The sequence below is a fragment of the Labrus bergylta genome, chromosome 14 (genome assembly GCF_963930695.1).
Source record: "Labrus bergylta chromosome 14, fLabBer1.1, whole genome shotgun sequence".
NCBI classification, from domain to species: Eukaryota; Metazoa; Chordata; class Actinopteri; order Labriformes; family Labridae; genus Labrus; species Labrus bergylta.
The window spans coordinates 5,777,246-5,788,365 of NC_089208.1; the positions used below are offsets into that span (position 1 = coordinate 5,777,246).

Consider the following 11,120-nt stretch of genomic DNA (forward strand, 5'->3'; position numbering starts at 1 on the left):
GAATCCCCCCCCACCAACCCCTGTCTCGATAGCAAAATATTCTTAACATGTTATGCCTCCCAAAGTCACTGTCTAATGAGCGTTTCTGCCACGATAGGGGGGACTGAGGCACACTTACCCTCTGGTGTGTGCGTGTGTGCGTGCGTGTGTGCCAAACGCACAACGCCACAACATTTATATGAACTGTAGGCTTCAATCGAGCTGATTTGGTTTGTTTTGTACATATGGAAGGGGAAAAAACACACGGCCAGCTTCCCTGTTGTACAGAAACGAGGGGGTGAAACAGCAGCAGCTCTCGGCCGTGGAGACTCGAGCTTCTTCTGCTGCGAGATTTCAGCCTTGGTGTGTTTTGATGTTATAGGAAAAGAAACATCCACATTTGCAGATTTTTTTGGAGACGATATGTCAGAGATGATAATGACGGGCAGGAGGGGGGGGGGGGGGGGTGGAGGGGTGTTACAGGGTTTTTTTTTAAACCTCACTCATTCACACTCTCACTCTTGTCACCGGGAAGCGATGAAGGGGAAAACAGCGTTTGTGTTCGTCACGGCCGTCCTCTTCTTCTTCCTCCGTGGGAAATAACTGAATAACGAAGTGAAACAATAGCAGCTTGTTTGGATCTCTGTTGAGCTTAAGAGTCGCTGCAGGATGTTAATGCTCATCTATTTTTACATTTTAATGCCACACACACACACACACACACACACACACGGCTTCCCGGTGAATATCAGCCCCTCACTTTCCCCCGGTGCTTCCTTTTAGTCTGACTCAGCTGTGAAAGGGACACAGGCAGGATTTGAACACCCTTTTTTCATTCGATTCGGTCCTTGCAGAGGGAGTTCGTCGTAAAAGGGAGAGACAGACTTTTTTTTATAAAGCCAGACAGGAGGGAGAGAGAGAGAGAGACAGACAGGCAGGCAGACAGGACAGGGCCTGCTGCGGGTTAGTGAAGCGCAGAACAGCGCCGCGAACCGGCAGCACCGCGCACTGCTCCCGTTGAGCGGCCGTCATTGGTTTCAGTATCATTACACCTATGAGTCGGTTAATCTGCAGAAGTTTCCACCTCACTGGGTTTCCACGGTGTAGTCAAACCGGGGTTTCTCTTGACAAAGCAACAATGATGAAAATCTGAATATACTCTAAAGCTATAGAACATGTGACCATTAAGAAAAAACACTTAGGAATACATTTTTTAAATCACTGTTATGTCTCAGTAGTATCAGAGACGTCAGAAAGGTCTAACCATCAGTTATGTTTCAACATGACTTAGTAGACACCAAGGTCAAGCATTGCGTCATGGACAGCACCTCACTCCCTCTTTTGGCATTTTGGCTGTTGAGTTCCTTTAATCTGGAAATGACCATATATGGACAAGTAGGCGGAGCTTGAGAGGAGCGAGTGTGTTTGCTCGATCAAGGTGAAACCATAGACTGTAAATATTAAACCCGTTAATGCATGGTGCCTTTGTTATTCATTTTGATGCTAATTCTGGCTAACATAAATAAAGACTCAAACCAGTGGCGGTTCTAGACCATTTCTACTGAGGGGGCCAAACGGGGGCCAGTTGTTTTATCAGAGGGGAACATTAAACACAGGCGGAAAATAGACAGATGATCGCTTTAAAAAATATATATTATGCCAAATAATAGCGCACATCATAAAATACCTCAACATAAAATTCCATGATTTATTTACCTGTTGGTTTGCCATTTAACTGGCTACTAAATGATAGTGTGGGGGCGCCTTAAAACCGCCTACTTCTCTGGTCAAAACAAAAACAAACCATTCTGGAGCAGAATCTAAACGTAGATTTATCATTTAATTCAGTAGATATATACATAGTGGACTTTTAAGACTAGAGACTAGAGAGACTACCATGACTGAAAGACTTTCAGAGTTGTACCTGATAAACACTGTGTGTAGAATGAGTTGAAAGAAATGTGTAAGTAGAAAAACAAAAGTATAAAATATAACGATTATGGGTATTATCAGCAAGAAAAAGTAAAAGTACACATACATTATCATTCTCTCAGCTTTGACTCCTGTTCATAAATCAAAAAACAAAATTCTCCAGTAAAATACGAAAGCCTTACCTCATAAGATCGTAGATTTGGACTCCTTGTGTAATCTAGTTATTAAAAACTAGCCAAATGCGAGCAGCTAAAACAGTAAAGTGCTACTCACACATCTATAACTCAGTATTTAAGATTTGATAATGTTATATATAGTGAATCAGTCACAGGGACATTGTTCTTCAAAGTTTGGACTTTGATAAAGCATAAAGAGTCAATTATTTCCACTATCATGTTGGGAAGTCCCACCAGCTGGATTTAGCCTCCATTCTAGTTAATATGCTAATCCTAAACACAATTAGCATATGATCAAAGTGTCAGTGTTACTGACTAATCAAAACACTCGGTTCTCTTTCCCCCCTATGCATGACTCAGCTGAAATAAGTTTCTGTTCTGGTAATATGAGTCATCTCACCTCAGGCGTCTGAATGATTTAGTCCCATTTTTATCTTTGTAAAATACACATAATGATTAAATCGAGTGTTGTGGTTTCCTGAAACTCTGTTTGTTGATTGCTCATCTAAAGTAGGCAGACTATGTACGTAGCTGATGTAAGGAATAATGTTTGAATGAAAGTCAGATTTCAATCATGAGCAACACGACATCTGATTTTTTAAATGACAGTATTTATTTGATCTTGCAGAAATCTACCAAACAATGGCCTAAGCCACCTCTGTTAATGTAAAGCTCATTTTAAAAACAGTTAAAGGACATAATCCAGATTAAAAACACTGTAAAAACCACGGCATGTTTACAAAGTGGAGGTTATCATGATGCACTCATTGTTTTACAGTTTACCATTTTGAAGCATTAAGTTTGAGATATTTAGTTTTCTTTTCAGTAAATAAAGATTTTTATTTTGTTAAATTCAGGAGGATTTAAAGATTATAAAGATTCTTATATTTATAAATATTTCGTAAACATCGACACAGTAACAACTTTTACTAATGTTTTTTTTTTTAAATTTCTGGAGCAGGAAACAGGGAGCCACCCAGTCAGCCACACTGGAGTTGGTGTGAAACTCTGGCTGGATGTCACAGACGTGCGGCAGCAGCTCGCCCAACACCGCTTCTTTTTAGTATTTGTTAAAGGGTTACTTCACCCGTTGGAACATGAATCTGTATTGACATTGGGTCATATATGTAGTAAAAATGTGAAATAAATTTTGAAGTTGGTGCCTTCTTGGCCGAGAAAAGGCAGAATGTGTCTTTTTGGCTCATGTTGATGAAAGACACCAAATCCCAGAATGCACAGCACCGCAGGCCACACAGAAATATAGTAATAAAAACATTTACAGACATATTTACTTCAACACAAAAGGCCATTTCCTCAACTGAGTCCGAGATTTCTTTCAGAATTGATCTGGGAAATTCCTGTCAGAAAACAGACTCTATGTCTGTGTCCATAGACAAACAGTGAGAGCACCGACACTACCAGTCCGCCCCAGCTCAAGCCAGCCCCGGCTCCTCGTCCTCACCGCCGCCGACAAGCAGGCCTTATGTCTCGGCTGCTGAGCTGGCAGCGACCGGCGGCAGCCAGCAATATAGCCGCGAGACGGTTGCTGCCGACAGGCCGGTCTTGTGTCGCAGCGGCCCCGGCGGCTAGCGCAAAAATCTTTATTTTGCGTCACTGGAAGCTCCTTTTCAGACTTAAAAATACAAAGATTTCCCATCTCAGGGGAAAATGAGGGCGGGATGCACGACCATTCAAAAATATTACCAGGTTTCTAATAATACAAAGCTTAATGCAAATGGATGAAGTATCCCTTTAATAGAAGGGCTCTTTACATACAGCATCCTCTGCCTTCAGTGTATGAACGTGTGAATGTGTCACGTAGTGTAAAAGCGCTTGGAGTGGTCAGAAGACAAGAAAAGTGCAGTCCAGGTATTATCCCCCGAGTCATCCCATGACCTTTTGAATTTCTGTTGTGACCTTTTGGAGGGACCTGAATCTTATCACATTGGGACCACTTGACTTTAACTAATAAAAGTTTAACCTGCTCCACTTATTAGGTTACAAAAGCATAATGCACGTTAACCTGGATGCATCAAGATTAACATAGAAACTAAAACATTTTACAACGTATGAAATGTAATCGTTTTACTCTTTTCATTGTTGACTTGTATTTGAGAATAGATTATTATTATATTGATGTTTGTTTTTATTTCAGTAAAGGATCGGAGTTACAGTGATCCAATATGTAAAAAAACGGACATATTGAATAATACTCATCTCATCATGCAGAAGAAAACATATTTTTGCTACTTTAATAAAGGTCAACATTTTCTAGATTTAAAACCATCCCTTGTAAGAACCCGTCAAGTCCACTAGAGGGCAGCACATCACATGCTATGAGATGGACCCTTGAAGGCGCCGGTGTGAAATGTGTCCACAAGCAAAGCTTTAACAGTAACCACATGAACTGGAACATGTTTTACATCCTTCACAGTCTTTGCTCTAGGTTCAAATCTTTTCATAAATGTATGAGTGAGAGTTTAAGTGACTTTTGATTGAATGAAATAAAAATCCTTGGACCGTCTTTCTGTTTTGAAACGCTAATCTAAACATCTGACCTGCTTTCAAGCATCACGTCTTTAGATGCACAGATCACGTCTGTTTTGAGCTGCAGATGTCTTGGAATTTTAATTGATGAATCTTTTTCTTGAGAATAAAATCCTGCCTTTTGTTTAGTCCAAAAAGGAGACATGTTTCTGCCTCTTTGATGTCTGTGCTGGACTATGGTGATGTTTCATACATGCACGCCGCTTCTCAAAGCTTACATCCTCTGGTCACTGTCTCTCATGGAGCGTTGAGGTTCATCACTCGTCATTGTTTGTTGTATGTAAGAGTTGGAGGGTCAACACGGGCATATTTTTATCTACAGGGTCTGCTTCCTTCTCTCCTTCTAACCTCCATCTGAAGGAAGAGTAAATGAATTTACAGTCTTCTGTCCCAGGACCTTTTCTTATTCTGTCTGTTCCAAAGATCTTAAATGAACTGGGAAAAAAGGCGTTTAAGTTTGCTGCTCCCTTTACTCAAATCACTTTACTTTAATGAGAGACTTTCAAATAATAAAAGTAATATTTGATTATATTCTTCAATCTATTCTTATCATACACAATAATTCAGACATTTAAGAACAGAAAATAAAAGTGAAATGAAACAAACCCATCTGGTTTCATGGTGTAGTGGTCATCACGTCTGCTTTACACGCAGAAGGTCCTGGGTTCAATCCCCAGTGAAACCTCTACTTTAGAGTTAACTCTTTCACTATGTGTATTTTGTGCACAAGGAAAATATAATTTGTAAGACAAATGACATCATGTTGGGTGATTGTGTTTCTGACTCTGATGACTTTAAAGGAATTATTTGTCTCTGCTTTTGAAACTTGCTCGATGTCTCAGTTATCACTGCTGAAAAGAAGAGAAAAAACTTGTGTGAACTTGATGCTCCACTCTTTTTCAAACATCAAATTGTAAATAAAGCCTTAAAAGTCGTGTTATTATAATCATTAATTATTCTTATCATACCCATTAATTGAGACAATTATGAACAGAAAACAACAGGAAAAGAAAGTACATGTCATGAGGTTTCATGGTGTAGTGGTCATCATGTCTGCTTTACACGCAGAAGGTCCTGGGTTCAATCCCCAGTGAAACCACAGCTTTGAAGTTAACTCTTTCACTTCATGTATTTGGTGCTCAATGAAAATATAATTTCTAAGAACGTATGACATCATGTTGAGTGATTGTGGTTCTGATTCAGATGACTTTAAAGGAATTATTTGACTCTCCTACTGAAACTTGGTCGATGTCTCAGTTACTGCTTTTGAAAAGTAGATCATCGTTTTCAAACGTCCTGTTTGCTTTGTGTTGACTTTTACAGTCCTCATTGTTGTTTGGTTTTTATGTTTCATATTGTTTTTATCATCATCAGACACATTTATTCTAGACATTTAAGAACAAAAAAGAACCGTAAAAGAAGTTAGAATCAAGAGGTTTCATGGTGTAGTGGTCATCACGTCTGCTTTACACGCAGAAGGTCCTGGGTTCAATCCCCAGTGAAACCACAGCTTTAGAGTGATCCCTTTCACTATGTGTATTTGGTGCTCAATGATTAATATGATTTGTAAGACAAATGACATCATGTTGAGTGATGGTGTTTCTGACTCTGATGACTATAATGGAATTATTTGTCTCTGCTATTTAAACTCAGTTGATGTCTCAGTTGTCACTGCTGAAAAGAAGATCATTGAGAGAAAACCTCACGTGTAAACTTGAATCTCTACTCCTTTTCAAACGTCCCGTTTGTGTTGAATTTTACAGTCCTCATTGTTGTTTGGTTTTTATGTTTCATATTGTTTTTATCAGTGTGTCCTTGTGTCTGCATGTGCAGATATATGCACACTAAAGGAGGCACATTGAACACCATTCAACATTAAATCAGGTACAAGAACTACAGTAATGGAGGGCACCACTGATATTTCACCAAAGCTAAATTATCATATTTTATAATAATCATCAATCTATTCTTATCATACACATTTATTCTAGACATTTAAGAAAAGAAAATAACAGTAAAAGAAGGTCATGAGGTTTCATGGTGTAGTGGTCATCACATTTGCTTTGCACGCAGAAAGTCCTGGGTTCAATCCCCAGTGAAACCACAGCTTTGAATGTAAGCCTTTCAATATATTTACTTTGAGCACAATACAAATATAAAATATGATAATTTACATCATGGTCAGTTTCTGATGATTATAAAGGAATTATTTGTCTCTGCTATTGAAACTCACTCGATGTCTCAGTTATCGCTGATGAAAAGTAGAAAAAAAACTTGACGCTCTTCTCTTTTTCAAACATCAAATTGTAAATAAAGTCTTAAAAGTTGTAATATAATCATTTATTAATTGTTCTTATCATACCAATTAATTCAGACATTTATGAACAGAAAACAACAGGAAAAGAAAGTACATGTCATGAGGTTTCATGGTGTAGTGGTCATCACGTCTGCTTTACACGCAGAAGGTCCTGGGTTCAATCCCCAGTGAAACCTCTGCTTTAGAGTGATCACTCTAACAACACAGTACATTATGCACAATTAACAAGTTAAGTAAGTCAAACTACATGTTCCGGTCAAAGTGTGCATGCTTCTGGTCCATGTTTATTTCAGGACGGACGCTTTGTTCCTCATCATTGATTTATTTCTGTCCTTTGGGGAAACCTCTCAGGTTGCTCTTACACCTGTAGCTCGTTTGCTTTGTTCTGATTCAGATGATAACACATTGCTGCATTTTCTCCTCGGTTCATTTTGTGTTCACACTACAATATTGTAAAGCGGGCAAGAGCACACACCAACGCATGGCTGTCTTAACGCCATGACGTCATACTGCATATAGCGTACTGGTCGCACTTTGCATCTTGGGACGGCTTCCAGAAGTCAAATAACGTTAGCAAGTTAACTTACCAACAAAATAGCTAAGATAGGTTGCTGGTTTAACTCCGGCTCGAAGGATGTGCTTTTCCTTACAGTCCAATATAGTGAGCCTGTTTGGAATGGATCGATGCTGAGTCATGAAAAACTTTGGATTTCATGACTCAGCTTGTTGAGAGAATAGAAAAGTCGTCCCTGTCAGGTGGATTTAAATGTTTTGTGTTTACATTATGGTGCTAAAGACATTTTTGTGATCATTGTGTGTGGCCCTTCTCAATTCTGTTTGGTTTTCCTGCAGTGAGAGAGTTTGTTGACTATTATCTTATGAAAAAAATCTCAGTTTTTCCTTTTATTCGTCCGAGTGTTTATTTTCTGAGCGGTGTAGTTTCAATGAGTCGTTTGATGCTAAAAAAGGAGTGAAACGTCATGATTGACAGCTCTGTTGATTAATGCAGCCCTGTGTGGCGGATCAGCAGAGTCGAGGAGGAACGGTGTGAGGAAATGAAACAAGAAGAGTTATTAAACTTTCCATAACCCAGAGAGTCTGCTTCACATCGATGTAAGAATCTTTCCTGCTGTGGACTGTGCCAACCTGAGGAATCTGTGACGTTTAATCGGTAGGTTAAATGTGTGTTTTAGTTAGCAGTAGGTGCTTTTTCTCAGTGTGGGATTATAATAAATTAAAATAGAAGTTATACATAAGAACACACACACACACACACACACACACACACACTGGATCAGATATGTGGGAGGAAGTACACACCACACTCTGATGAAGTTTTAGTGAACTGTCTGTCACACGAGAGACCCGGACGAACGCCCACGCTCATCTCCTCTCCCGGAACTCTCTCTCTGTGTGTGTGTGTGTGTGTGTGTATGTGTGTGTGTGTGTGTGTGTGTGTGTGTGTGTCTTCCTGTTGTTTTAGATTCCTCTTCACTCCCCCACTGCTGCCAATCCATGACCTCTGACCTCTGCTGAACCCAGCTGTCAGCTGTCCTGGTCTGCATGAGACAACTCTCTCTTTCTCTCCTCATCAGCTTTTAAACGTGTCTCGATTTCACTCCTCTCTCTCTCTCTCTCTCTCTCTCTCTTTCTCTTGTCAGCAGTGTAAAGTCGTCGAGCTTACGAGGGAGTCATTTACCCGAGGGAGGGCTTGAGAAACTCAATCATTTATATAATCACTTTTCTTTTTTTCTTTTTTTTTACAATTTTCCGGTTGATTTTCCCACGATTACCTCCTGAACATTTTTATCTTTAGACTTTCCAAAACATATATGCAACAAGATCCGAGCTGATAAATATGATAAACTCCTCAGTTAATATCTGTGTCCAGAGAATCAACTAAATGAGCAGCAGACGTGTGTCAAGACTTGCATTAATTTGCATTATCTAAGTGAAGATGTTTGGGGTGTATGTTACTATAGGAGGACTATAAGCTACTACACTAAGATAGTGCTTAAACAGGCTAAAAACAAACTTTTTTCCCAGCAATATATATTTTTTAAAATCTGCACCTGAACCATCACTGCGGAAGTTTTGTCTCCCTCTTGTGGCGAGAGGGAGTAATTCCCTTTTTTTGGCCGTTATACAGTTTTCCACTATTGCACACAGTTCCTGAAACTTGTGCCTCGACATACACAAACCAAAGACAAACACAAAATAAAAAAATCTTACATCTCTACATTAAAAACTCTATAAACTTGTAAAATAAAACTTTTTCTTCAAAATGTTACACACAAACACCAAATAAATAGATCTCTCCATCCCAAACTGCCCCTTCCTGTGCTGAATCAAAAACATTTTTAACATTTCTGTTTTTCTAATGATATATGCTAAGTATTAAAACTCTTTAACTGTATGCATTTGTAGCATACTGTACATATAAACACATTTTGAAGGGGAAACATATTCCCTTTGTACTAAGATGACATCTCTACGGTTTCTCCCTCTTTCTTTGCTCCTGACATTTCGCGTTTCAACACCGGTTTATCATATTTCATTTTAATGGGAGTTTTTAACAAATATTATAATGATGTTGTGTTCACGGCAGCACGCAGGGAGGCCGAAATGAGGACACACCACCAGGGGAAACACATTTTTTTTTTTGGGGGGGGGGTCAAAAGCAGCCAGAAAATCTCAGCACCTGGAGTTAAGCCCGGATGCTCAATCACAACATCGACATGAAGTAAGATCCTTTAAGGTCACGACCATCATGTGACCCACAGCGTGCAGCTCACAGGCTCTTTATCAATCACACTCACACACAGGATCCAGCTGAAGAGACCTGAGGAGCTGCTCGCTGCTGTCTTAACACAGGGCCGCTCTTCATATCTAAGTCAGCTTTTGTGACTTCCTACAGAGGAATAACGGAGGGATGGTGAATGAAACGCAGCACCACATCAGGCTGAGGACAGCTGAGCCTTTTGAGACGCTCAGATAAAGTCATTATCTGTAATTCAAAGCTAACATGACTGATTAAATCTGCTGTATTTGTTTCCTCTTATAGGCGGTGATCTACAAGCAGCAGACACAGAAAAACAATTTAAGGTTGACAAACTTCTGTTTTCACTCTGTAATTATTCTGATTTTTTTTTTTACTTCCAAAGAACAAAATGAAAAGGAAGAAGAGAAGAGGTTAAATAAGAAAATAACGAGAATAAAGAAGGCAAAAAAGATTCATACGGCTTCATAAAAGAAGCAACAGATTGAAATAAAAACTGTTTGTAAAGGTCTAAAAAAGAAAGAAATGTCTGTTATATATCCTTAACTGTTTCAACAAACCATGGCAGTATGCATACAGAAAACTGTTTAAGTGAAAAAATGATTTTGTTCCATTTGATATTGAGTATTTAAAGAGTTAAAGAGGATTTGAATGCAGGGCTCATAGACTCTGTTTTGACTTTTTCTTAACAAATCAGACAATTAAAGACAATTATGACCAGATGAATTGATGATGTTCTTTATAGAAGTCATCGATCTGAAGATAATTGTCAGGTGGATTCAGTTTTCTCACAGGATGTTCTGTGAGTGTTTGAAGTCAGATTTGGACGGACGAATAAAGCGTGAAGCATTTCTCTTTTACATATTTTTAGATAAAAATCACTCTCACATGTTTCATCACCTTCATCTCATCATTAAATAAATAAATGAGAACTGAAGTGATTCCAAGATAAAACAGGACGAGTGAGGCGCAACTGATGACTCACTGGGATGTTTTGAAATCTTACACTAAATATCCTCTCTACTCTCATCAAAACTCATTACCTCTCCTCATATACATAATCCTCATTAATCCCACTTGTGCTCATGAACAACGTGTGAAAAAAAAGAAGAAAAAAACACCCTTTGAAACGAGAGTCCGCTTCACTACCGCTTTGGCGCCTTCGGACAAAAATATCTCAGGATACCATTAAAAAATGTCAAATTCAATTATGCCTTTCTCTCTTTTGGATCTTATTAGGCGTCTCACACACACACACATGCACACACACGCGCACACTTGTGTAAAAAGTGAATGAAAGAAGAGGAAGTCCTGAGGGCTTTGAAAGCCTGATTGGGAGAAGGCTCTTGTGCTGCGGAGAAAGGAGAAGGTGAATAACAGCTCTGGTAGC

The 11,120-nt window shown here is 39.1% G+C and overlaps 5 non-coding genes across 5 annotated transcripts; all 5 read left to right on the forward strand.

Moving 5' to 3' along the window:
• The first annotated feature begins 5,246 nt into the window (after positions 1-5,246).
• Positions 5,247-5,319, forward strand: trnav-uac (transfer RNA valine (anticodon UAC)). The gene has a single exon. It is a non-coding gene; the product is annotated as a tRNA-Val (tRNA).
• A 341-nt stretch (positions 5,320-5,660) lies between these two features.
• Positions 5,661-5,733, forward strand: trnav-uac (transfer RNA valine (anticodon UAC)). The gene has a single exon. It is a non-coding gene; the product is annotated as a tRNA-Val (tRNA).
• A 335-nt stretch (positions 5,734-6,068) lies between these two features.
• On the forward strand, positions 6,069-6,141 carry trnav-uac (transfer RNA valine (anticodon UAC)). Its single transcript has one exon. It is a non-coding gene; the product is annotated as a tRNA-Val (tRNA).
• A 524-nt stretch (positions 6,142-6,665) lies between these two features.
• trnav-uac (transfer RNA valine (anticodon UAC)) lies at positions 6,666-6,738 on the forward strand. Its single transcript has one exon. It is a non-coding gene; the product is annotated as a tRNA-Ala (tRNA).
• A 316-nt stretch (positions 6,739-7,054) lies between these two features.
• On the forward strand, positions 7,055-7,127 carry trnav-uac (transfer RNA valine (anticodon UAC)). The gene has a single exon. It is a non-coding gene; the product is annotated as a tRNA-Val (tRNA).
• The last annotated feature ends 3,993 nt before the right edge of the window (positions 7,128-11,120 follow it).